The sequence below is a fragment of the Meriones unguiculatus genome, chromosome 2 (genome assembly GCF_030254825.1).
Source record: "Meriones unguiculatus strain TT.TT164.6M chromosome 2, Bangor_MerUng_6.1, whole genome shotgun sequence".
In the NCBI taxonomy this organism is placed as follows: Eukaryota; Metazoa; Chordata; class Mammalia; order Rodentia; family Muridae; genus Meriones; species Meriones unguiculatus.
Window position 1 is genome coordinate 33,341,672 of NC_083350.1, and position 26,906 is coordinate 33,368,577.

General features: G+C 40.6%; 2 long non-coding RNA genes across 2 annotated transcripts; both read right to left on the minus strand.

The window, feature by feature from the left end:
• Positions 1–916: 916 nt before the first annotated feature.
• On the minus strand, positions 917–3,107 carry LOC132652114 (uncharacterized). Its single transcript, XR_009589600.1, has 3 exons — positions 2,993–3,107; positions 2,084–2,233; positions 917–978 (listed from the first exon to the last, which is right to left on the minus strand). It is a non-coding gene; the product is annotated as an uncharacterized LOC132652114 (long non-coding RNA).
• Positions 3,108–5,338: 2,231 nt separating this feature from the next.
• Positions 5,339–26,561, minus strand: LOC132652115 (uncharacterized). The gene is made up of 3 exons (XR_009589601.1): positions 26,457–26,561; positions 6,488–6,734; positions 5,339–5,555 (listed from the first exon to the last, which is right to left on the minus strand). It is a non-coding gene; the product is annotated as an uncharacterized LOC132652115 (long non-coding RNA).
• Between the last annotated feature and the right edge of the window lie 345 nt (positions 26,562–26,906).

The window sequence follows — 26,906 nt, forward strand, 5'->3', positions numbered from 1 at the left end:
CCATTAGGTTGATCATAATGATATGTAGAAACAATAAGAACATTGTCCCTTCTACCCTTTACTATATTCCCTCACACAAATCCTCTGACTTGAAAAGGACCATTATTACAAACATTTATTTATGTTTTTACGATTAACTCTTACTAAGGTCCCCACATGTCAGTACTATAGAATCTTTCAAATGCAGGTGTCATTCAGGCAGAATAGTGCCTGTTGCCTCACTGATCACTCCAATCCCCATATCCAGTACATATCCACTCTCGTTCACATTGTTTCAATGTGGACCAGTGGGTGTGTTCAGGCTCATGCTCTGATGGAGGAATATGGGGTCTCGGATCCTTCCATCTCCTTGATCTAATGTAGCAGGGTTTCCCACAACATCTTCTGCATTTACCTAGAGTTGAGCAAAGAAAATATGTCTGAAGGTTTGTACAGGTTCAGTAGCAAAGCACATAGCTGAAAGGCTTTGCTCAGACATTGTTCTAGTAACCTCTTAATTGTCAAAAAGTATAAAAGATGCCATATTCCCAAAATGTCTAAAAGTAGAATGAAATAGCAATAAGCCCTATGAATTTAAGACTTCGCCTCTTGCCACAATCTTGTCACAGTCTATTAACTGAGTTTGACATAACTGCTAGTGGGTGTCATAATAGTGAGAAAAAAAAAATCCTGCAGACAAGCAATGAGATTCTGTTTCAGAAGTTAAATATCTTGCATTCAACATTGCTCTTTCACTGTTACAGTTTTTACTTTTAGGGCACAAGAGATCCAGCCTAGGGCCTAAGCAAGTGCTTCAACAACTGAGCCATACCCCAAGATCAAGTTGCCTTTTATGTAAAATGCTAATCATTTTCCAAGAATATGAGTGTCCACTATGGTAGAAAGCAATGATCAGATAAGAAACTATGTTGTATACCTTCAATCCCAGTACTCAGGAGGCTGATGCAGGACATCCATGGGTTTAAAATCAGACTGACCCTATCAAAAAAACAAAGGAAGAATGGGGGCAGCAGGGAGGGTCCTGGGTTTAAGTCAGAGGGGACATTTTTTGAGACTGTAATTACATTATTTCTCCTTTTTTCTCCCTCCAAATCCTCCCAAATGCCTCCCCACGCTCTCTTTCAAATTCATGAGTTCTTTTTTATTAATTATGTTACATGCATATATATGTGCATACATGCATATATCCATATATTCCTAAATATAACCTGCTAAGTCTACATAATGTTATTTGTATGTATGTTTTCAGGGCTGACCATTGGTATCAGATAGCCAATCAGTATGCTTTTTCTTGCAGAGAGCTATTTCTCTCACTCTGAGCATTCCCTAGTTGCCTATAGGTCTTTGTATGGGTTGAGACCTTCTGGGTTTTCCCTCTCCACTTTGGCATGTCTATTGCTGTTGTCTTTGTTCAGCCCGTGTTTAGGTAGGCATCTTCTTCTGATGTCACAGTAAGACAGTGTCCCAGCAAACTCCCTGACCCTTTGTCTACAAAACGACGACTGGACCTAAGGCTCAGGGAAAATTTCACAAGAGAAGGCAATGCCAATAACCTATATGTTCTCGGGGTCTCTTAGTAAACCATGACCAATACTCAAAAGTGAGCTTCTTGTTCTTGGTCTTAGAATTTTTTGTTAAGTTGTCTTTGGCTCTTGGAAGAAGAATTGTTGGTCCAGATGAGAAAAGTTTATGTAAAGTGTGTATGTGTGTTTACATATATTATAGGTATTTTTTACATTAATAGTTAATAATATGATTCCTTATGACACTTTAAACACCGTTATTGTTATTTTGCCTCTCTGTGTTCATCTCCTTCACCATCCCTAAGTAAAAACCTCCCTCTTTGTCACATTTTCCTGATCAGGTCACTTGTAGCCTGTATTCTCCTCTCTATTGATCCTCCACCCCCCATACCCAGAAATGTCCCCTTTTTCTTTCCTGGTGTTTTCAGGTACCCTAGGATATGTACTTACATCCTAAGACATGGAACTAGGAACCTCCAATGAGAGGGAACATGTGGTGTTTGTCTTTCTGAGCCTGGGTCACCTCACTTGATACGATCTTCTCTACTTTTATCACTTACCTTCAAAGTTCATGGAAGCTGTGGGAGGGTCCTGGGTTGAAGTCAGGGGAGCTTTCTGAAGATAATTAAAGAATGGGGGCTAGAGAGATAGCTCCATTGGCACAGTGCTTTCTGCTCATGCATGAGTACTTAAGTTCAGACCCCAGCACCCTATAAAAAGACAGATGCAGTAAGCTCCGGAATCTTAATGAAGCAAGCAGAATGATCTCAGGGGGCCTAATGGCCAACCCGTCTAGCCAGTCATTGAGTTCCAGGTTCAGTGAAAGACCCTGTGTCTAAACAAAGAAAGAAAGAAACAAACAAACAAATAAATAAAAATAATGTAGAAAATGACTGAGGAACACACCTAAAATTGACTTCTGGCCAATTGACTTCATACAAACCCCCTTCACACACACACATACTCAAACACACACTAACATGTGCATATATATGCACTAAAAAATTAAAATTCTTACCTAGTTACAATATAATGCCTTTAGAAAGCCTTACCCAACACAAATATGAATATGAAAATGAGTGAGCGTATAGGCAAGCATCATTGAGGAAAGATGAATACCCTGGTCTAGAAACACAACTGAGGGCTTTGAAGGTAAGCCTGGTCTACATGTTGACACAGCGATGGTTTGAAGGACATGAGACCTGTGCAATGGCATAGAGCCATGTGTTCAGAAGGGCCCTCCCTCTTGAAGGCCTTAGTAATTCTAAACATAGGACTCCACATTTCATTTTGTACTGAGCTCCACAAACCGCAGCCTGTCCTGGCCATCTGATCATACACACAGATGATGAGATAAATCAGCCTGAGACGTGCCTTTAAAATCTACCAAGAAAAGGCTTTCAGACCCAGTCCCTCCAAGGTCTCCGCAAGATGAAAACAGGGAATTAAGTAGATTCTCAGCCACCCACCTCTTTTCATCAGATGCTGAAACGTTGAAAGTCAATTCTCTACCACCTTGATACTGCAATGAAACGCTGGCTGCAATGTGATGAAGGGGAAGACTGTTATTAACTGCGAGACCGGACACAAATGGAACTTCTTGAAGCATCAGCTCATTGATCTGTCATATTGAGATAATCAGACATTTATTTTAATTGTATTAAATAATACCTGAAAATCCTTTTCAACTCCTTTATATAAAGTGGGGGCAGCATATGAGTTTACAAATCTATCTTAAACAACTTTCTTTGTCTTAAATATACTTCTTTTAAAATGTAAATGTGCATGAATTTGAGATCAAGTGTATGGGTGTGAGCAGAGAAACAATACTGCATATTTTATTCCATCCTTCTGGGCTATTTGCTGATTATAGGCCTTATGTGGCAGGCATTATTAATAACATGGTGTTGTCAATTCAGTAGAAATATTAAAATTAAATGAGCAAGATACCAGTCAAATGTGGTTTTCCAGAATGTTAATTAAATGGCAGGCAGTACATCAAATGGTGAGAAACATCAGTTTCCCAGTACTCAGAGTGAAAGAAAGGCTGCATTCCTGGGTATAGATACCTCTGCAGGGTACCTGTGGCCTCTCAGCAACTGAACTCTCAATTAATTTCAGGAACCCGGATCCTTTCTCAACTTTTAAAAGGAGGGTAGGTAGGTTCCATTGGTCTGTTGCCCTTGGTGTTGATTCTTAAGCCACAACAGCAAAAATAGAAGTCCCATACAGAGAAAATAACCCCCTTCCTAGAGCACAGAACCCCTGGTTTTGTCTTCATGGGTCCTGTCTGGTTTAGTCCAGTCTTTCCCATATTCCCAAGCTTTTCCCAAACCATGCAGCAGCATCAAATCCCTTCCTTGTATTTTGGAAGAGAAGAGATGGAAAAATGAATCTGAGAAATTTGAGGAGGAGAAAAAGTCTTCCAAAGAACTGAATCCTATGGGACGCCAACCTATTGTCAACTTTTCAGTGGACCTGTGCAGGCCGGTGTCTGTGAGCCCTGGGATCTGAGGACCTGAAGGAATGGAGGGTGGGGGGTGGGGGGAGACTACAGTGGAATGCTGGAAACAGCCTTACTTCAGTTTCAGTGCACATTTATAAACAAATGTACCAAAGAAAGCAGTGATCCAAAGAAGGTTGCCTGAGTTCAGAAAAACATGAAAATAAACTTCAGTAAGCATGTATGAAATATTAACAGAGCAGTCTTTGCCCAGAACTTTCTCAGGAGAGACCGATTTCAACACAATTGCCTACCACATACTGTAGATTGTATCTGGGAAAGCCCAAAAGCAAGGCAGAAGGCCATATCCAAATTTAAAGGCACACTGGCCAGATTGGGTTCCATGGCTATGTTCTGATGTTCAGCACAAATAAATGTGTCTTATAAATGGAATGTAAGTGTTTGTCACAGGAGGATAGGAGAATCATGTCTAAGAAGCATCCAGGGAAAAAATTCACCTGAGGTAAAAGGCCCTTTGCCTTTATTTCCTGGAGCCTTTTTTATAGTTCCCCCAAGGCACTGCTCACCATGCTGTCATTCTTTTGACAGTGTTCCAACATCTAAAAATCCCCATGCTTGCTGAGGCCCCGTTTTCTAAAGTTCTACAATGTGGGGGGCCAACGGGTCTTTGCACTTAATGGATGCCTCAGATTTCCCATGGCTGAGGACAACTTGGTCACAAATAGAAGAGGCAGAAACCGTTGGTTCTTTGTAGAAATTGGTGCACGGTCATCTTATTTAAATTTCAGGTTTAATTTTACAATGCCCTTCTTTTCCTGCCTTCCCCTTGTTTAATGACTTGCTTCATGCACTTGGTAGACCTGAGGTAGCATGTGATTCATATGAAATTGATGTGGTATTAAAGACTGGAAAGGGGAAAAGAAACTAAAATGAGGACATCAGTAAAAATATCTAATTTTTTAAAAAATTAGCATTGATAAAACTTATTGGGTTGAGTGCTATAGAATTGAATATCTTGGGTCTCTTATCACTCTGTTGATTTAAGTGTTATCTACTATAATCATTATTACCCAAATTTTCTAGGAAAAATAGAATCTCAGCAAGGCTAACAGCCTTGTCTAAAGCTCTACAGTTTATGCCTGATAAGGGAGGGACAGGAGCTGGGTGCAGGAGTCCTTCTTATACTACAAGAAGACATTAAACAACTTTTCAAATCATGAGATTGGGCAATATCATCTCTCAGTTGCATCCAGGGTTATCAAAGAAGAGATACATAAACACTTAGACAGTTTTCTGGTGAACTCGACCCATGGGCAGAGCTAGAGGAAATTAGCCTGTCCTTTACCCACAGCCTTGGTGCTTGTTGGTTGCTGGCTTGCTTTGAAGTCAGTGAAAATACTGCATGGTGGAGAGGAGGTTGATGCTTCTAATTCTTCTTCCTTCTTCAGGAGGTGATTTGACTGTGGATGCAACCCTGCAAATCCACTGCTCCGGCTTCTGTTCTCCCAGCTACTGTTCTCACTATAGCATCCATCCACGCCATCACAAGGCAATGTGTAGCTCAAGCACTAAACATAAATTACACTTATTTGCACTCTGTTTCCATTCTTACCATCTGATGGTTCCCCTTTCACAGAATTAACAGACAATCTACTGCTCTCATCTCTGGATCTTGACTGCAATATAAAAGGACAGCATTAAGCTGTTGAAACCCTTGGAGTCTAATAAACAATTATAAGACAATGCCAGTTAACAAGAGTCTGTGGCTTTGTCAAAGTTTCAAATGAAAATTCCCCATGATACTGCTGGAGGCGGGGACAGTGTTGCTCTTACCGCCTCTGCCACACCCAGGCCTCACATAGGCCCCTGTAGGGAGCAGACAGTCACCACACGGTGAGGGCAGAATAAACACAGGGCTACAGACAGACCTAATTGCTCTATCCACAGGCACCTTCTTTCTGAGATTTGCCTTGTTGATGCTGGTAGGAGAAATTGTCAATTGTAATTGGCTTTTGTTTACAAAATCTTCTCACAGGGCCATTTTCATAAATTGAAAATTTATCCGATCAAATTTCAACAGCAGCCAACACTACTGATCTGTGATTCAAGTCAGGTGTTATGCCAGGTTACACGTGGTTCTGACCTGAGGAAAAATCGCTGTCTCTACAGGGTTTTGTTCTTTCTGCCCTGACTTGGCTCCTGCCTTACTGCTGGCTACCAGCTGGCTGCCTCCACAGAGTCCATCCAAAATGCACTGACTTTGTGCGAGGAAATGTGGGATTGATGATGCTAAAGAAAATCATTGGCTTTTAATAACCCTGCTACTTATACCCATGCTTTTTCCCCTCACGCCTTTTCTGCTTATTTCTTATAAACTTCAAGGTCAATTTAATTTTTCTACTTCATTACTTTGGTGCAGAACTCTAAGCTCTGGAACTTTTTTCTCCAGCAGACACTGGCAGGTGGCATACGTGCCAGGCAGGAGGAAAGGGTCACATACCTTGCTTTTATTCTCTTCTCGGCTTCTCCTCCAGGCCTGTCTTGATTTCCTTACAACTTTAGCCTATTTTCAAGGCTTCTGTAATTCCCATGGCTCATCCGCTTGAACTCCACATTACACATTGTTAATGCCAAATGAATGTTTTCGCTGTTCTTGTTGCCATGGCTCTCTTACCGGGTCCGCGTGCACATTAGGAAGTCCAATGGTAGATTCTCGTTTCTTTGAATAGCTCCACAATTTCATGCACCTACCATAAAAACAAGCAAATTGACACCCTGCCAGGAGTAGCCAGAGGAGATCTTAGAAGAGAGTTCATAATGACACTGTTGCCATATTGCATGCCTGTAAATAATTCATTAAGTCAACCACCCTTTTGTTTTAAGCAAACACAAGCAGATGCCTTTCTAAATTGGATGCAGACAACAGTCTTCAGGAAAACATTATTGTAATATGACACTTAAAAAGAATAACAGATTTGCTTTATTGATTTTTGCAGCAGTAATATGCCACGATTACTTCTGTTACCCATTTTATCTCTCTCGTGGGCTTTGTCCTCTGCTCTTACTGTTTTATACTTACATGAACGTGTGTGAAATTTCACTGTTAATATTAATAGTGTGGAAAAGTAATAACATCAATTCACAACCAATGAAGCAGATCTGGGTGATTTTCCTCCAGGTCTATTATGTTAGAGACACAGTCAGAACCATGATGAGTTTTAAAAAATAATAATTATTACTATTATTAATTATTACTGTGTATGTTCGTGAAAGTCTGTATGTGTCTGGTTGAACTGGTCATGAACTTGTATGGAGGTCAGAGGCCAACTTGCAGTAGTGAGCTCTTTTCTTTCTCCATGTCGGTTGTAGGGATAGAACTCATGTTGTTTCAGGTTGGGCTGGACAATTGTGCCAACTTCCTGATGACTCTTTAATTTACAAGAATCTGTGTCACTAGATTATTTAAGGAAATGTAACAATGTTTCAAAGATAAGAATTTCTTCTGTATTCAAAAGATAATTAAGTTATTGCCTTTCAAACACTGTATATGGTAGGAGTCAACTAAAATTTAAAGCCAAAACTTACTGTTGACATTTTCTAAAGGCAAAATTTGTCTGTGATAATAGAAAATTTTGCCTCATGAATTATTTATTTATTTATTTATTTATTTGTGTCTCATATTGTTCCAAGAAGTATGGTAGTCAATGCACCCTATAAAATGCACTAAAACATGAAGTCAATATACTGATTCAAATAGACTAATATAGTGGTTCATAGCCTTAGCTATGTATTAGAGTCACATGTTGGGGATTTAAAAAGGTATGTGTCTCGTGTTTTCAGGGTTTTAGTGTAAATGCCCAAATGGGTCCCAGATAATTTATTCTGTGAGAATTGCCCATAAAACTTCTGTGTGCAGCCACACTGAGACTATTGAACTTCCCATTGAGGAGAAACTTTCACTTTTTTAAAGAATATTTATAACTGGAAAACTTTGAGTATATAAAGATACCTATAAAATTATGGAAAGCTAGAACAGGAAACAAATTTTGATATATGACTTGATATATATAGAGAGAAATCCCCGAATAATTCAGGTATTAGCAATAAGCTTTCATTTGGAATCCATTATTCCACAGAATTCTGGCCTGGTTTTCATTCTATTATACTAGGCTTGACTGAAGTTGGAGTATACACACACACACACACACACACACACACACACACATACCACACACACACCACTCACTCATGCACATGCTGTTTGCTCTAAGTCTAATGCAAAGAGGTCAGCATAGAGAGAGAAATCAATCCAGGGCTCTGAGCAACAAGGGCCTAAGATTAGATGTGAGAGAACAGAGAGAAGCAGCCTCCAGGAGGCTGAAAACATGTAACGTTGGCTATACAAGTAGATTCTGAACAACACTATGCAGCTGTAATGGTTGGTTTCAATGTCAACTTGCCACCAATTAGAATCACCTGAGGAGGGAGCCTCAACTGAAGAAACGTCTTGATTACAATTGGAAGCTCCACCCTGATTGTGGGCATCGCTTTCTGGTAGCATCCGAGATAAAAAGCAGAAGAAAGATTACCTCACCTTTTGCTGATTGGCCTTCCCTCTTGCCCCCTGACATAACTGGTCCTGTGGCTGCTACTGCTGACTCCTTCCTAGAGAGAGGAACCAGGGTTTGCAAGCTTTCATTGTAGACTGGTGGCTTTGCAGAAAATAACCAGGCTGGGTCTGTTGCGGCACACAGCCCTGTGGACCAAACAACTACCAGCTGTCCGCCCTCTACCCCCAGTGAGAGACAGCTATTGTGGGTCTACTCCAAATGCTGAGTTACCCAGCCTCAATGACAGAGTAACTACCTGGTTCTCAGGATTCACATGTGGTTCTGATGTTTCTATTTGAGTGCTGGCTTAATAAATTCTTTTATATTTGTCCTATTGGTTCCATTCCTCTGGAGACTTCTGACTAATTCAAAATGCAAGGGAGAATTATTGGGGTAGGGAAGGCGCTAAGGAGTGGGGAAAGGAAGGAGTGATGTAACAGCTCTTCATAGAGCTCCAATTAGGCTAGGTCCCAGGCCCAGCTCTCATCCTCACACTGGTTCTCTTTCAACAACAGCCTGCCAGAGAAATTACAGCTGCATTCGCTATTGATCCTCTGAACTGCACTGAAGAGACAAGTGGGTGTAGCAATGATTGAACCACCAGAACTTTTAGAAAAGAAAAGGACAGCTTAAACCTCTCCAACTAAACTTTTAGCAAGCAACGCTCACCCTGCCTGTCATTGCTTGTCTTAGCTCCAAGTGAACTCAGAAAGCAGCTTGGGCCCCTAAACTGACTATAGGATCAGAAAATAAATGTAGTGATGACAAAACATACAGTTTGTTGCCCTTCCTGAGCCCAAAGTTAATAAATGCTGATGGGTAAAGACTTCGTAGAACATTTGGTTAGATATCTTTCTCCCTCAAACCCTCATAGATGTTTTGGGCCCACACTGATCAGGCTTTAAGTGAACTCAAAATGAAAACTAACTACAATGGGAGACAGTTAGCTGTTATTATTTCTCCCTTGGTTGGCTAGACACACAGTTTTTAGTCCACGGCTCACATCATCCTGTACAGAGCACAGATTTCACACCTACTTCAATTAAAAAACCTCAGCAATGTCGACTCAAATCACAGTTCTCAGCCAACTGTGAGTGACCATGGTCTAGACAGATTCAGGCTGGCCAAGAAACATGTTCCATCATGAAAATGGTTATGTGAGATTTCATTAGTTACAGAAGTAAGAAATCATGGCAATTGCCAAATGTATTGCTGGGAATCAGAGGTGAATGCAATACAGCAGTGCAGGGAAAACGTCCCTGTGGCTCTCAGATACTCTCTAATAATTGGGAACATAGATTAACTGTATTTAGCAGTCTGCTAATGCATTCTAAAGACTTTATTTAGTAGTCAAAAGGAGGTTAGATCAAACACAGGGGTGGATGGTGACTGACTACTAATGGGACTACAAACAGTCCAAGATAACCCAGATCTGTTACATTTAGATTTCCACAATCACCAAGCTCTCACCAGTCATTCCGCTTTGTAGCATGCACACCACCAGTGTAACTTTTCCTCGGGAAACTTAAGTTCACAGCGGACAATGACTAATTGCCATTTACAAATGACAATTCACTCATCATTTCCCAATCACCCTCTTGGCTCCTTCTTACGGGGCTTATACCTTTAAAAATGCCGTTCACCCTCTGGTTGACATTTTGCTTTTTGCTCTAGGGGTCACCTCACTGGAAGGTAAAATTTCCAGTTCTCTGGTAACAGTCTGGACAAAAAGAGGTCAGAGGTGAGGTTGAGAATAGTCACGAAGATTACAGTATTAACAGTAGAAGCTGACATCTCTTCCTGGAATTCGTGGTATGCTTCCTACATTTTCAAGAGTTTTAAAATATGGATTGTCTCGGGCGTAAGCGGAGACAAGATGGCATGCCTGGCTCGAGGCAGACGGGTGTGAGGTAAAGGGAACGAATGTTGATAGTCAAGATAGATCTAAAGGGAAATTGATGCCTAATAAAAATCTTTTGGGACACCCCAGCAAAGGGAAATTCTAACCAGATGTTCTGATTATTGCCATCAGTGACTAGATTGGAACATTAGTGCAGGGTTTATGGGTTCCCGCATGGTGCTTACAACAAATACCAGATGGCTCTCCTGACCCAGACGGCTAAGGAAACATTGGCCTCTTCCTCATTTTTCACATCCCGGCCATGAACATGGAACAGGCTAAAAAGAAGAATTTGAAAGATTTCCTGCTACTATCATTCCAATGCTTTTGTGATACCTCAGTTGAATTAGTGAAATTTATCATTCTACAGGCTCTACATCTTAGTGTTTTTGTTATCAGTTTAATAAAACATTTTATCTCCTTCTGTTTGAAGTGCCTTGTAGGATTTGTCTGAGAAACAATGGGTCCTAGAATCAGTGTACTGGGTTAAATTACTAAAGATGATAGAGAAAGACAATGAGATGGGCTCAATAATTGTTCTTTGGATATGTGTTTTATTGTCAAAAGTTCTTCCATATATAAGGAGAATCTTTCTATTATCACGTACAAAGGACTTCAATCTATTGGTTCTTAGAGTGATATCTTTCCAGGAAAAGAATTGTTACTTGCTGCATTTGTTATTTTTCTGTTGCTTTGATAAATTACCATGACCAAAGCTACTTTAGAGAAAAAAAAGTTCAATTTTCGGATAATAGTTCCAGAGGGCTATAGTTGATAATGGCAAGGACAGCTAGGCACAGGTAACAGGAGCAGGAAGTGGCTGGTACATTTTATCCCCACACAGGAAGTAAAGCACACAAGGAGAAAGTAGGTTGAGGCTATAAGCTCCAAGCCCCAACCCCTGACCATACTAACTGAAAGTGTTAAAATACTCATTCAAATCATGACAGTGTCTTAGCTTCTTTTCTGTTTCTATAATAAAATACCCTTAAAGCAATTCAGAAAAGGTTATTTGTCTTAAAGTTCCAGAGAGCCAAGTCTATCAGGCAAGGGAAGACATGGCAGTCAGCAGGAAAGGCACAGTGGCAGGGCCATAAGCTGGGTGCTGATATTTCATCCCCAAACAGGAAGCAGAAAACAGGGAGTAGAGCCAGGACATAATACTTCAAGGCCCTAAGGCCAGGAGTTGTGACACATGCCTTTAACCCTAGTGCTTGGGAGGCTGAGGCAGGTAGATCTCTGTGAGATTAAGGCCAGCCTGGTCTACATAGTGAGTTCCGAGACAGTTAGAGCTATGTAGTGAGACCCTGCTAAAAGTAATAATAATGATAATGATGATGGTGATGATGATGATGATGATGATAACTCAAAGCCTTCCCCCAGTCACTTCCTTCAGCAAAGCTCCACCTCTTAAAGTTTCCATAACTTCCCAAACAGAAGACCAAGTGTTGAAACACATGAGCTCCTGGGGGACATTCTCATGTTAACCACCACATGTACCATCAAAGTATCATTATTTGATACCTTGCTAGCTATAGTGATCAGTTTTCTATTACTGTAACATAAAGTTGCCTGAAACAGAACTGCCTGTTCTACAACAGGAAACCATACGTTATTGCTTCTTTCCAATTATTTTGAAAGAATACTCACTGTCTTTGCACAGTTTTCCCCCTTCAGAGTTTCCTAGACATCAATCTTTTAACTATTCAGAGAGACATTCAGAATTCCTTATCTGTACCAGCAAGTTTTATTTCACTATATCCAGCTATTTAGAAAAATATTTCAAAAATCCACAATTCATTTTATCCCTGGGTATTAATAATAGTCTAATCCTGATAGAGTTTGAAATGCTGTAGCTTTTGTGAGATCTGTGATAACTTTTCTTTTGCAGAGCAGGAAGAACAGCTCTGGAATCTCCTTCAGAACAGTTTACAGCACTGACCACTCCAGGCTATTTTAAGCCACAGTCAGACTTTATGGGACAAGTGGCAAGAGCTCAGTAGTGTTTTGATTTTTTTTTCTAGAATTTCAAACTGATATTTTACATGTAATTTAGTTGAAGAAAACCATGTATTTACACTTTCAGAATATATCCAAGGTCATCACTTCCTTTGTAAAATTCTCTCTACCTGTGCCTAAGCTCTTCAATAGCAACAAAAATAATTTTCCATAGAATTAATTATGCCCCCAAATGTCTGGAAATAGAAACTTCCTTAGTAAGTTTCAGAGGTTCCCAGATCTACTATAAAATACAGACTGCTTGCTGCATCCTATGACATCCCAGTGCTGATGTCAGATCTGGGATGATAAGGCGGATCTGGAGTTCAAAGTCATCCTTAGCCACACAGAAAGTTCAAGGCCAGCCCAAACAACATGAGATCCTATCCCAAATAAACAAACAAATGAAACAAAATCATATCAAAATGTGAAGCCTTGTATCTTCTATAGATATGTTCAAAACAACATTATATACAGCAGTCTAAAAAAGAGAGATAATATCGGTGTTCAAGAATAGGAAGACTAATAAGCAAACTGTAGTATAAACATTAGACAGCACCAGAGTATTGTTGCAAAGTAAAAAAGGACCAACAACCAATGCACCCAGAAATAGGACAATTAAAAGATCTAAGAATATATACTATACCATTCTGATATAGAATGTTCCAGAGAAATTTATTCTGTACTGGGGGAAAAAAATCAGAACACTTTTTACTTCTGGAGGACTGAGAACAAGTAGAGTCTAGGAAAATTCTAGAACAATGTTTTCTTTGATATATCGCTAGGTTTGCAAGCTTTCTCATCCTTTATGAATACCTGATACAACCAACAAGTACAGAGAAGAGATTTATTTTGACTCAATTTCAAAGGTTTCAGTCCACGATTGGTTGGTCCTGCTACTTTTTTGGCCTTTTGTAAGGCAGAACATTATGGTGGAATGTGTACAGAACAGAGCCACTCTTTTCAAGCCAGAGTAGGAAAGCAAAGGAAGGGGCTGAGAGTGCTATCTTATTCAAAGACATGTCTCCAGCAACCTGGAGACCTCTCTCACTTAACCTTAACTTATAAGTTCCACGGTTTCTCACGATTGCTGGCCTCCAGGTCTTTAGCAGGGAGGACTTTGGGAAAGACTGAATATCTAAACCCAGCATTAGAGTTCTCATAACCCAGAAGCATGCTTTCTAACACGCAGACGGGGCCTTTAAGATCTGTGACTTTCAGGTTGTATCCATTCTACATCCTAGGAATAATATTATAAATGAACACTGATCTCCGGCTAATAACATGCATGATGAAGTGCTTAGGGGGAAATGTACTGACATCTGCAATGTAGTTTCAAATGCATCAGAAAAATAAGATGGCTTGATGGATGTCTAGAGGGATGGTTAGACAGATGGAGAGAGGATAAAACAAGAAGAGTGAAATGTTACCATAGAAGGGTGATGGGTACACAGATGTTCACTGTAGTAGTCTTTGAGCTTTGATGCATGTTTGAAGTTTTTCATAATAAGAAACTGGAAAAAATGGAAAAGAAGGGTTGCTCTCACGAGAAATAGCTGTATAATGCATAAGTGATTTTCTAAGAAACCTTAGCCTCCTGGTGTCTTCTTTCATAATTGAACTATAAGAGCAAATTCACAAAATAATATGTAAGTGTTAATAGTTGCCTGAGAATAATCGAGCTGGATTCCATATCCTCAGAATGTTTATTGAGCCAAAATGGCCAGAAGGTCTCTCTCAATGTAATACAAAAATATTCTTATAATTTATAATTTTGATTATTACTATTTTAAATTACAATTATTTGTCTGTGCATACATTTTGTGGATATGCTTACCATTGCACAGTACAACCTGGGGAAATTGGTGGCTTTTTCCCTCCACCATGGGAGATCTGCAGGTCAAACTCATGCCCACATGCTTGGCAGCAAGCAACATTAACAAATCATGTTATTCATTTATTCACTCACTCATTCATTCATTCATTCTTCATTTATAATTAGAAACCAAAAAGAAATGCCAAAATTTCTGGTCCAGAAGCCAACTAGGTGTTATCATAGACTTACTGTTTGAATTTTAACTGAAAATTGTGTTTGGCCTGCAGGGGAGAGAGTCTTTTATTCACTCCTTCTTCCATTCAGAAATATTACAGATTCTCCATGCCAAGACAATATGATGAGGAGGCTTTTCAGCTATAGTAAAAATGCTTTTGTTGACCTATCTGAAGCCTGATTTGTTTACACATGATTCCTTCAAACATCTATTGCTAACTTGCTGTTTAGACTCCTAGAGTCTGACAATAGATGGCCACATCTGTAACAGTTACAGATCTCAGGAAGTGAAGGGCTTTATGCCTGGGGAAGCTGGCTTAGCGAAATGGTTTTTGCAAATCTTACAACAGAGGTAACAGCTATCAAGATGCTGGGACTTGTCAACCGAATTCAGCACGTATTGCTGCCCCTTCAAAATGTTTCTTTTCACTTGGGCTTCCCTACTGGAGAATGAGTGGTCTTTCCATATTGTCTTCCACAATATAACATTAGTGCAATGCTCCCTTTCAGTTTTAACTTGGTCTTTCAGAGTGGGGTGTAAGGAGGCCCTCAGTTTGTTGTAGTTTCTTCTTGGTAGGGGTACTGACTGTCTGATTGTTTCACTGTGACTTTTCAGAGACTGATCCTAACATCGAGCTACACACCTACAAAGAACTAAGAAATTGGTCAGATGTGAACTGAAAAAATGTAGCAGAATCTGCCATTGCTTCGTTTTGTGTTCATGACGATGCAGGCACACTGAGCTTCATGAATATCATGCATGGTTCCTTCCCTTACTTACTGTGGTTTATACCTTCTGGTCTCTCATTCTCTTCCCCTAGAAATTTTTTTTGCCTCAGAGATACGTAGAGCGCCTTGGACCAAAGATAGTCTTGGCAAGCAGGAATGGTGTTTGTGTGAAATGGTGATTTTGGTTGAATGCTTTTGGTGGGGTTCTGAAAGCAGTGAGGCTGTCAAAGACTAAGAGCTTCAGCACATACTCCATTTAGTCGCCTTCACTGTTAAAAGTCAGATTCTCTTCAAATGTCTTTTTTTTTTTTTTTTTTTTGTATGAAGATCAAGAGCTTCCATACAAATTAAATGAAACAGAATTTCATCTCTACAAACAACCTGTAATATATCCAAGACAGGGGGAAAGTTGTTTTTAGTTGCCACTGTGAACTGAAGAATATGAACGAGTCACAGGTGTTACTCTGTCCTACACACTTCTTTTCAGTGTTTATGAATTAAACAGGCCCATCTCCCAACCCACCCCCTGCCAATTTTCCTTGAGAGGTAGTTTTATACCATAGGCTATGTAGCAGAGGATGTCCTTGAACTTCTGACTCTCCGGATTCTGGTAAAGTATGGGTCACAATACCTGGCATATGTGGCACTGGGGATCAAATCCAGGGGTCCATGCATGCAACACAAACACTCTATCATTGAGCTATACCTACGCCTGAGGAATTCCTATTTAAAATTTTTCGCACGAATGCTGTGGCTTAGTTCTCATCAACTCTAAGCCCTTGAACGGTATTTTCATGTATATTCATACAAATCTTCAATCCAATTAGCCATCTGGAGTAAACAGCCTTTCTCCGCTATACTATTTCATACAGTGGGGGCTTACTTTTGTCTAACTGTCTTATGATCATCTTACTTTTTCTTTGCTCATAGCTAAGTGTTACCTTTTTTGTTTCCTTTCATACTCCTCTAAAATTTGTTTTCAAAACATAAAAGTTGAGAACGAAAGGAGCCATCGAGATTCCTATATAAAGTTCTTGTTCTCTGACTACACCTTAGATCTCCTGGCTTTGAACCGGAGTTCACTTTTGCCTGACTGCATATAATCTCAGACTGTTCTTATTCTTCAACTGGTGGCTTTCATATGAAAGGAGGAAAATCACTACTTTTCTATAGATGAGAGAGTTGAGATTCTTGACATTCTAATGGTCAAGAATCTCTCAGGGAGTCTATAAACAACCTGGACCTTATGCCTTAAGACATCATCATTTCCCCCCTCCTTCCTCCCTTTCTCTAACTGCTTTCCATTCTCTGTTTTCCTGTCCTCCCACCTCTCTATGAGAAAGCATCTGTCATTTGACCTCAGAAATTGGTGTCATGGGATTTGTCCATCTTAAGTGATTACTGATTGAGGTGATCTACTAGACTTTCTACTCTGGAATCAGCAGGATTTCTCATTTGCATGGAACTCACCTAAGTGTGTCATTTTCTAGTCACAGCAAGTGAATCATCTTCTATCTTTATGGAAGATGTGATGAATCATAAGTGCTGGGCGTACTACCCTGGCATACAAGTACTCAGTTTTTGATGGCTAATACACTTCTGCCTTTCAATGAGACCTTATTAAGCAGTCCTGAAGAGCTGAAGCAGAGGACTGTGGATCGGTGTTGAGTGGCATGCTGCACTATACCTCCCAGAGTTACACAGACAGGGCACCGTCCATTTTCAGCAGTGTTTAAGAAATCCATTTGTGTCAAGGACCAGACTAGACAATTGACATGCAAAAATGAACGAGGCGTCCACCTGCTTGGAGGAGTTCATGGCTCCTGAGGAAGACGGAGGAGTCTTCCTAAGCCATGTGTGAGTTTAGCAGGAGAGCTTCACCCAGCAAAGGACGGTGGGGATTTTGTAAAGTTGATCCCGGCTCCTTACCTTAAGATGATGCTTAAGCTTCATCTGCAAGGATGAACTGAGTTTAGCAGATAAGGGATGGAAGAGAGAGACTGAGGTAGATAACACCATTAGCAACATCCCTCAATCAAGCCAGGAAGTTTTCTTTCTGTCCATAGAACTGTGCTGAGCAAAATTTCATAATTTGTAAGCCTGATTATTTAACTTTCCAGACAAGGCTAGGAAGCAGCAGTGGTGCTTTCTGCATTGGAGGGAGTTTCCAGCTAAAGTTCCCACCTGCTGTCTTTTTGCGCCCAGTTGGATAATGCCAACAGGTATTACCTGTCATGCCTGTTATTCTAAATACGTTCACTGTGCTCACTTTTGTTCAGTCAGAAAACAAGGGTATAATGGGGTAGAAATACAAGCTTGAAAGCAATGGGGAGAGAACTTAATGTCTGTTCTCGAGGTCCCAAACCTTAAATATAACATCGACATGTAAGAATTTATAATGTTCAACCTTTAGTTGCAGCAATTTGTTGTACAACATAATTGTGAACAACAAAGGTGAAATAGGAAAATACTACAAAGAAAAAGTAGTATTACACATAAAGTGTTTGTTGTCAACACACAGGGCGTATATAATAGCATTATGTGGGTATAAGCTATTTGTTATCTACACGCACAGGACAAGAACACCACTTGTACCTCTAGGGAATGAAGGAAGTATGTGCTTTATCCTAAACTTGTAAACTCATGGCTCTTCAGTACACAAGCCTGTTGGTATAATGTTCTTTTGGAATGTATACAATTTACCCTCGTTCATTCAAATGCTGATTTCTCTCCTCCACTATCTGGTTTCAATCCGGATTTTGCATTGTGATGCTTATTCTAAACATCATCGGTCTCAAGTTTGTGTAAACATGCCACCATTTTTTTTTCCTCTGTATTGTCAAAACAACCAGCCACAATGCTGAACAATGGAAAGGATAGGGTGGGACATCCTGGTTTAGAGTGGGAGGAGGAGGAAGGAACCGGGAGGGAGAGGAGGAGAATCGGCAGGAGAGGTCTTGGAACCAGGTGGAGAGATGGACCAGACCTAAGATAGGACTAAAAGCAAGTATAATGGGTGAAATCTGAATGGCTGGAAACTATGTGGGCTTGGAGGTTTAGGATGGAGTAACGATTGCCCGGCACAGTGCTCTAGGTTAATGAAATAAATCCTAGTCTCTGTGTGGTGATTTAGGTATACAGCTTATTTAGGAGTAACCGCTGCTTCACTAAAAGATAATCAATAGTAAATACTAATATCTCACAACACAGGCCCTGTACTTTTCTCTCTGAGTTCTTCACACTTGCAGTAACGTTCACTTCCTCTGTTAGACCTGAGCTTGTGTCACTTACCCCAGCATTTTCTGTCTTTGGTAGATCAACCGGGGACTCTTAGTAAATGTTTTCTGAATGAACAGAGTGTGAACCTTAGTCCTGCATGAAGCAACTAGTGATCACTACCAGCTTCATAGACATGCTTAGTGTATGAAAGGTGGTGTTCAGCTGAAGAGGTCAACTCATCCCATCATATGGGCACATATGGGTTAGCAAATTCATAAACATGCAATGGCAAAAGAGAAAAAAATACTTGGAGAAGTCAAAGAGATGTCTTTCTGGAGCGTGGAAATCATGGCTGACACTACCAGGCACTGCCCTCTGCTTATTTTTATTTTAACACACAAATTCACTTTGAGCTTACAACAACACTTAAATTACATGTCAGTTTTGTACTCACTTAGAAAGAGATTTTAGTTCAGTATCGTTAACTGGCTTGCAAACAAATACAGGTTTGATGTAAACGTTTGCAAGAAGGCATACGTACAGTCATACATCAACACCTACCTTCCTTAATATGACCTGAAGCGTCCTCCAAATGAACATTTGAGGATTAGAGCAGATGTGATTGGTCAAAGAAAAAAGTACTCGTGAAGGATGGGGAGGACCATGAAAGAGTAGAGGCAGGGGTACAGGGTAAGACTAGCCCAGGCAGGAAGTAGGGTGACTGTTGATGAATAGCAGAAGTCTGATGGAGACAGTCCTGTGAGAGCTGAATGCAAAGCTAAATAACCAGCATGCTGCTTGGATAGTGAAGGCTATGGTTTTCAGCTGAGTTTGAACATCAGTCCCACAGTGTGCAAATGTTTCTATAAGAACCTATGTATTGGCCTCAATGGAAATCTTAAATTTTCTTTCCCCCAGAAAGAAGAGCTGTCCATCTCTGAAAACTCTGTTCACTACCCCCCTCCCCCATCATTCACTGTCCTTCTAATAGCCCTGACTTCCTTTGGGGCACCCATCAGGATCTGTGACTAAAGCATATGACTAAGAAAGACAGTCAAATCTGTGATGACTTCAGGATTTTCCCTGCTGATCTCTAGACAATGAAAGGGCAAGGAAATGGATGTGAGCCCCAAGGGACTGCTGCTAAAACCCAGCAGCTAGAATGAAGAGTACAGTGCTGAGACTCATGAGTGGTGCTCAGCCGTGGTGATACCTCTGAGTCTAACATTCTGGAGCCTCCCAGCTTCGAGACTTGCCAGAGAGGTAAACAATTATGTTCTCATTATTATTTAATCAATGGTGAGTAGATTTTCTAGTCTGTACTCAATCAATCAATCCCATCAACTTCATCGGAAGTATAGAGGAGACAATGGACAAGCACAGCTCTGGGTGTGTCTGGGAAGCAATTTCTAGGGAAGAGTAACTGAGGCGATATAGACCCATCCTGAATTCGGGGAAGGCACCACCCATGGGCTGGGTGCCAACAGAATAAAAGTGGGAAAAGCAAAGTGTTCTTAAGCCCAGGCATGTTCTCTCTCTTCCTCCCCCTCTTCTTCCTTTCTCGACCAAGTCCTCAGGATGACCACCCTTCCTGCCCCAGCAGGCTGAAACCTTGACTGAAACACATTCTTCCCCCCTTAAATCATTTCCTAGCCTATTTTGTCACACTGTTACAAAAGTAACCAATATACTTGTAATTAAAGTCATCTTAAGTTATATAATGCCCAATGCTAAGGAGTTCTCCTTAATTACAGGACAAAAAGTTTCATCTCAGCTAGGAGTCACAGTTCAAACCATGGTCTCATTTTATCCCTGACTCTTTCTTCAGGACCTTGTCATCAGGACAAAACCCAATGATTTTTCACAGTCCAGCTCTGAAGCCTCAAATCCCAAACCAGCTCCTTCTTTCCCAGGACTGCAGATGTCTTTGCAATCTGGTGCTTATAAAGGCTGGAGGATGGCAGAGGAATAGCTATGTATCATCCCCGGGGCTTTCACATCAAAAGACCCAGCGGAGGCCTCATCCTGTTCAAAATGACAAATTAAAATGAATCCCAGAGCTTTATTCCCTAAGAACATACGACATGTTTGCTTTTAGAACATTTCATTGCACTGTCTTCAGAACCAAGCTTTCTAAAGAATGTTATTATACCTTAAGCTTCTTGACACATTTCCTAATAATTTGAAGCTTCTGACATTTATACAATAAAAGATTGCACTCCTGCAATCGGAGGGTGGGGGGAGGAAATCAATGAATCTTTTTGGCAATCGTCCTGAATCTGCAGAGATTAGATTCACTACCCAGACATTGCTATTCCCTATCAAACACAAAGTCACACAGTATAATTAAGATAGTTGCAGAACCATATATTTCAGGCCTGAGCTGTCTGCTTTCAACTGTCTTGGGAAGTTCAGAAATAATGGGGAAGCTACATCTTAACCAGAGCAATTATATTGGCTAAGCGGGATGGGATCGGCAAGAGCTGTGGAAAAGAATAAAATCTATCCTGAAATCAAGAACTTCTGTATTCATTCAGACAGATAAACCTTGCTGAGGGAAGGGGGGTGGGGTGGGGCTCAATACCAGTTACAGCACCCAGGGGACTGGCAGCTATTATCCCCTATTGAGTTGGTACTTACCATACAGAGTCTGAACAATTCATACAGAAAAATAAACCATAACATCCCTGTTTATTATTACTTCAGCTGAGAGGTGGTGACATTAAACAGTTCTGCACTACTGCTATAAATCAGCAGGCTGGGGATGCTCTCAGCATGAGACAAGGACTCCTTGGAAACCACTCTCATCAAAGCAACCAGCTGTCAGAATTCTTCAAATTAAACTGTTATTACAGTAGTATTCATTAGTCGGTTACTGGCTATTAAGATATTTTTATATCGGCACCATTGACATCGGCTGTTGCTTTTTTAATAGGCGAGTTACAGATAAACATGATTCAATGGTGCATGTAGGGATGGCAGATTCTATTAAAGCTCAGTGGCCCCTGTCTTACCGTCACACACATGAATTTTTCTAGAAAGCTGGACATGGGTTCTGGTGGATGGAGTCAGGAGAGGGGTAGTAATAATAGATTTCAACACTAGTATTTGCCAAGAAAAGTGGTAGCCTAACTCTAGAAATTATAACTCTGAAAACAGTGACCAAGCCTCTGATGACAGGGGTTTATCCTCCTCCAATTTGATGGCCTGGATTTCCGCTCTGGCTAAGTTGCTGGGTGTGTGTTTAGCTTTTCCGTAATCCAGAGTCAAACAAAGAATGGAAAATGGAGCATGTGGAGAAGTACAGCAAAAAAAATCAATATACAAACTCTGATAGAAAAAAAAATATGACAAGAATTGGGTTCTTATTAACTTGAACAGTGTTCTTGGCATTTGAGGAAGACCTTATGCCTCAATTTAGTTTCAGGGCAGATTTAGCCTAAATCATTTTATTTCAACTAGAAAAGAAAAAGATGCATTAAATAAGTCATTAGCCTAGAAAGATTGATACATTAGTAATAATTACACACAAACTCACTCAAACATAGAAACAACAAAATTCTCCATTCTTTTACATCAATCCCCAAGTGCTGTCAAGAAAAAAATGTTTTGTTTAGTTGAGATGGAGAGTCGTCTGAATCTCTTTTCTCACAGATGATAAAAATGAGTCTCTGTGTTGCAGTTAACTGGCATAAGCCTTACTTTTTCTTCCTCCTGTGCATTCTTCAAATATACCAAGATATTAATCATTCTTATTGGACAAATTGCCATGTCCTGTTCCTCATATTCATGAAGAAGCCAGCTCAGGGCGATGTGCTACCATTGTTCGGAAGTTAGGTCATTTCCTCTGAAGCACCAGACTTCACAGTGAGCTATAGCAGCTCCAAAGAGTCAACTCCTGATACCTTGAAGGAGATCTGCAAGCTACACTGACAACATGCAAATTAGTTTGTCACAGATTAATAAACCACAGACACTACAAAATGGCAAAAATTACAAATTGGAGTATTTGTTGGTTTTTTTGTTTGCTTGATTGATTTTGCTTTCGATTTTGGTTTTTGGCAAGCTGCCTATTACTTAAACAACACACCTATAATTTGGGCTGGAGTCTCCACAGACCTAGGAGAATGAATTTTCTTCATGCACATTATCACAAGCAAGCCTATTAAATTCATTTCCAGCACCATGCAAACCATGCAAGGCCTTCGTGGAGACCTTAATCCCTCAAAGTGATTCACAGAACCATGGGTCCATGGACTGAGGTCTGTCCCTCCTTCTTCCATAAGGAACACTTGGATTCACTTTTCTTAAAAGGACACTAGAGGTGCATGGTGGACCCTGTGTGCTAAGAGGGAACAAAATGTACGTCATCATTTGAGAACGTGACACCTCCAAGGAGATGGGAAAGAGAGATGAAGGTGGTAGAAAAGAGTCGCTTTTGGCTAGAAATTAAGGATGGGTCCCTTTGGTCTGGGTAAAGGACACCTTCCACACAAAAAAGTAAAAACCAGAGTTAAGAACAGAGGCACTGAGTGCAATGTGAGTGGAGAAGGAAATGGGGAGAAGGGTAGGAGGTAGAGATATAGCAAGCCCTTACTGTTTAGAGACTGAATCTGCATTCTGTTCTGTGGGAAGCAAGCAGCTGCTGAAGTATTGTCAGTGGGGGAAAGGTTTTGTTTGTCTGTTTGTTGTTTTGTTTTGTTTTTCGAGACAGTGTTTCTCTGTGTAGCCCTGGTGTCCTGGACTCGCTTTGTAGACCAGGATGGCCTTGAACTCACAGAGATCCGCCTGCCTCTGCTTCTTCAAGCTCTGGGAATAAAGGCCCATACTTGGGCTTTCATTTCAGGCTGCTGGATGGAAATGAGATGGTAAGCAAATGGGGGAGGGGGCGGGGGCGCATAGACCAGTTATAGCTCAGGGCGGCCTTCCCGTTCCTTAGTTTGCGCTTTTTGGCCTTTTTGTCACGTTTTAGTTTTTCTATATTTAAACTCCAGCCCAGGCCTTCTAGCTGACTCAGTATACAATAGACCAAAACACAACTCCCTTCTGAGAGTTGCAGTGTCTGATTGTCCTTGAACTGGTTCTCATCACTATTTGGTGACAATATGTCAGCAAGTGCATATGAAAGTAAGTCAGAAGACAGTCCAAGGAGAGCAGGAAAGCAAAAAGAGAGTACCACGACTAAAAAACATACACCTCTACATGCACAGACAGGCACACACACACACACACACACACCCTAAAATCATATGTATGCACACACACCTACACAAACAGATCTACACACACACCCCTATACACACACCCCTACACACACACACACACACACACACACACACATCTATCTACCCACACACATAGCTATACACACACCCTACACACACATGTTCCTAAACACACATGTACATACACACACACCTACACACACAGCTACATACACACAGTCCGACAGACACACCTACACACACACACCCCTATACACTCACAGACGCACACACACCCCTATACACTCACAGACACAGACACACACACACACACACACACACCTATACACTCAGAGACACATAGATACTCACACACCTTCAGAACCTCTTCAATGATGAGATCAGATCTCACACTGTATGCCTTTGAAGATGACTACCTGAGAAACCATGTTTCCAATTCAGTGGTTCTCTCCTGGAGGCATGTTGATATCACCTGAATGACTTAAATAAAAACAAAAACGTATCCTGGGTTCTACCCGAGGATTTTCTGATTTACTGTTTTGTGGAAGAACCATGATATTGGCGTGTCTTATAATCTATCCAGGTAGTTCTAGCTGAGGATGGTGGTTGGAACGCATACTTCTAGAAGCATGGACCCTTAGCAAAGATGGAAAGAAAATTGTTAAAAGACTCTACATGGAGACATGGAAATAAGGCCTCCTCTCCTTTGAGTCTGCAGTGATGAAACAGAACACTGTATTTTCCCTCAGAAAGGGTACAGGTGGCTCCCTAATTTGGCTGAATAGAGAACACAAAACAAGTATTTTAGAAAGTTAGAGCCTCAGCTGAGACCACATCTCAGGAAAACACTCCAAGGTCATATCAAGTACCAGGTTATCTAGGGTTATTTAATACAGCTCACCTTATTACCTTATTACTTTATTAAAAAAAAGTAAGGTGAGAGTCCTTCCCTGTTGCTTAAATGCCAACTGCCCTTTAGGGGTGCCAGATATTAAGAGGAAGCTTCTACATGAAATTGGGCAAAAGTGCTTTTCCATTTCTAGCAACGTGGTTACAATACTATTAATTTTCTCCCAGCCACAAAAAAAATAACAATTTAAAATTAATTTATAAATATCCACAAAGCACAGAGTAGGAAGAATCAAGAAAGAGAGGTGGAGTGGCAAGCCTTGCTCTTCTGATACTTGGAGAGTGTCCTAAATGATCTCCTGACCACTGAAATAGCCAACACCAGGCAGCTCAGACATTAGCAACCACTCATTTCAGTATAAAGTGCCTGTCTCTCCCGGAGACTTGCAAACAGAAAAAGAGAAAGAGAAAGAGAGACAGAGAAATGGGGGGGGGGGAGGAGAAAGGGAGGGAGGGAGAAAGAGAGAGAGAGAGAAATAGAATGAAAACTCAATAGCCCATTCTCCCTGATATTTCTTCCCCAGGCAGGGTAAGATAGAGAGGGGAAGATTAAGATGTTATGGAGAAGCAAATTCCAGTTAAGAAGAAGCAAATTCCAAAAGAAACACTTTTTCCCCCTTTTCCATTCTAGAACAGAGATTTTCTATCTATCATCAAGAATCCCAGGGAAGAATTTGACAGGGAACACGGAGAGAATCCAGACTAATGATGCCTACAGGGAGCAACCAGCATCGCCTGATGGTGTGGGAAAGAGGGTGGACCACATAAAGGATGGGGAAGGGAAAGTCGGGCTAGGAAATATTCACAGGGCACTGATAGCAACAAGAGCTCTTGGGAAGTAGATACGTCTTCCTGTCTGCCTCGTCACTTGAAAGTCCATCTCAAACTGTCATTTTCAGTAAAACCTCCTGCCTTCCTGTATCATTATTTCATTCAGGAACGTGTTCTCTGTGGCAATATAAGACAAAAGGGCTTTGGATTGTCTTGATTATTTATTTATTTTTTCCATGTGAAAGACGATTTTGAGAGTACTGAGCAGTACAGATGTTCTTTTCCCATGAAGAAAAACATCTGTGGGATGGACCCTGAAAAAAGAAATAATTTCTGCCCGACTGTGGAATTCTCAGCTTATTTGTTTTGAGCCACTTAAGCTGCTAGCTAAACAATGATTTCATAGACGATGCCACTTCTCCTTGGGAAATCACTGTCCTCCCTTGAGGAACATGATGGCTCCTACTTGGCAACTGAAAATATAATTTAAATTCTTTACTCCAATCAGTAAGTTCTTGCCAAACTCAGAAGGACTATTCTCGTGAAGGTCTATAAGTGTTTTCCAACCTATTTCTTTTCTATTTTTAAAACTGTTGGAATAACTATCTCTGAGATTTTTATCAAATGCCCATGTCAAAACTGGATTCTAATGGTAGAGGTTGAGTGTCCCTTTTCCAAAATGCTTGGGGCCAGAAGTATTTTAGCTTACTTATTACTTTGTTTTTCTTTTAATATTTACATATGCATAATGAAATACCCTCGGAAAGTGATCATAATGAATATATATATCCTGTAAGTAATGTGGAGCTCTTCTTCTGTGTTTTGATTGAGACCTGACCCATAGAGTCAGGTGTGGAGATTTTCTTTCGTGGTGTCATGTTGGCACCAGTAAAGTTTTAGATTTGGAAGCATCTCTGGTTTCTAATTAGGGGTGTCCAGGCATGCTGCAAGGTGAGATATTTACATGGGATTGGGTCATGGAGGCTCCACTATGAACTGGAAACCTGATCTTTGGAGTGGGAAGACGACAGCTTTGTTATGAAAACCCCCTCACTCACATTTTGTCTTCTCCCCATCTGACATCCTCCACCACATTGTTGAGTCGTAGCAAGAAGATCTTTGCCAGATGTCAGTCCCTTGATAGTTGATTTCCCAGGATCTGCAATGGTGACAGATAGACTTCATTGTAAACTAGCCAGGCTTTGGTACTCTACTGTAACAGCAAAGAAACAAACTAAGATACTGTCTTCATGAAATCCAAGTCACTGTGAAGATAGAAAGCATTCTTGAATCGCTAGTGGATTTCTATAATCTGCCTCAGGGAGTACTGTCCTTTTCCACTGTTTTGAGTCTCCAAGAACTAAACGCAATTGAATGCAAAGCACTCAGTGTGGTGCTGAAGGGTGGCATGATCGAAGAGGCAACTGAATCAATTAAGGTGTCTGGCTGATTTCTGCCGATGTTTTGGTTTCTCCAACATAAAGGTAGCTTTAAAAAATACTTAACTA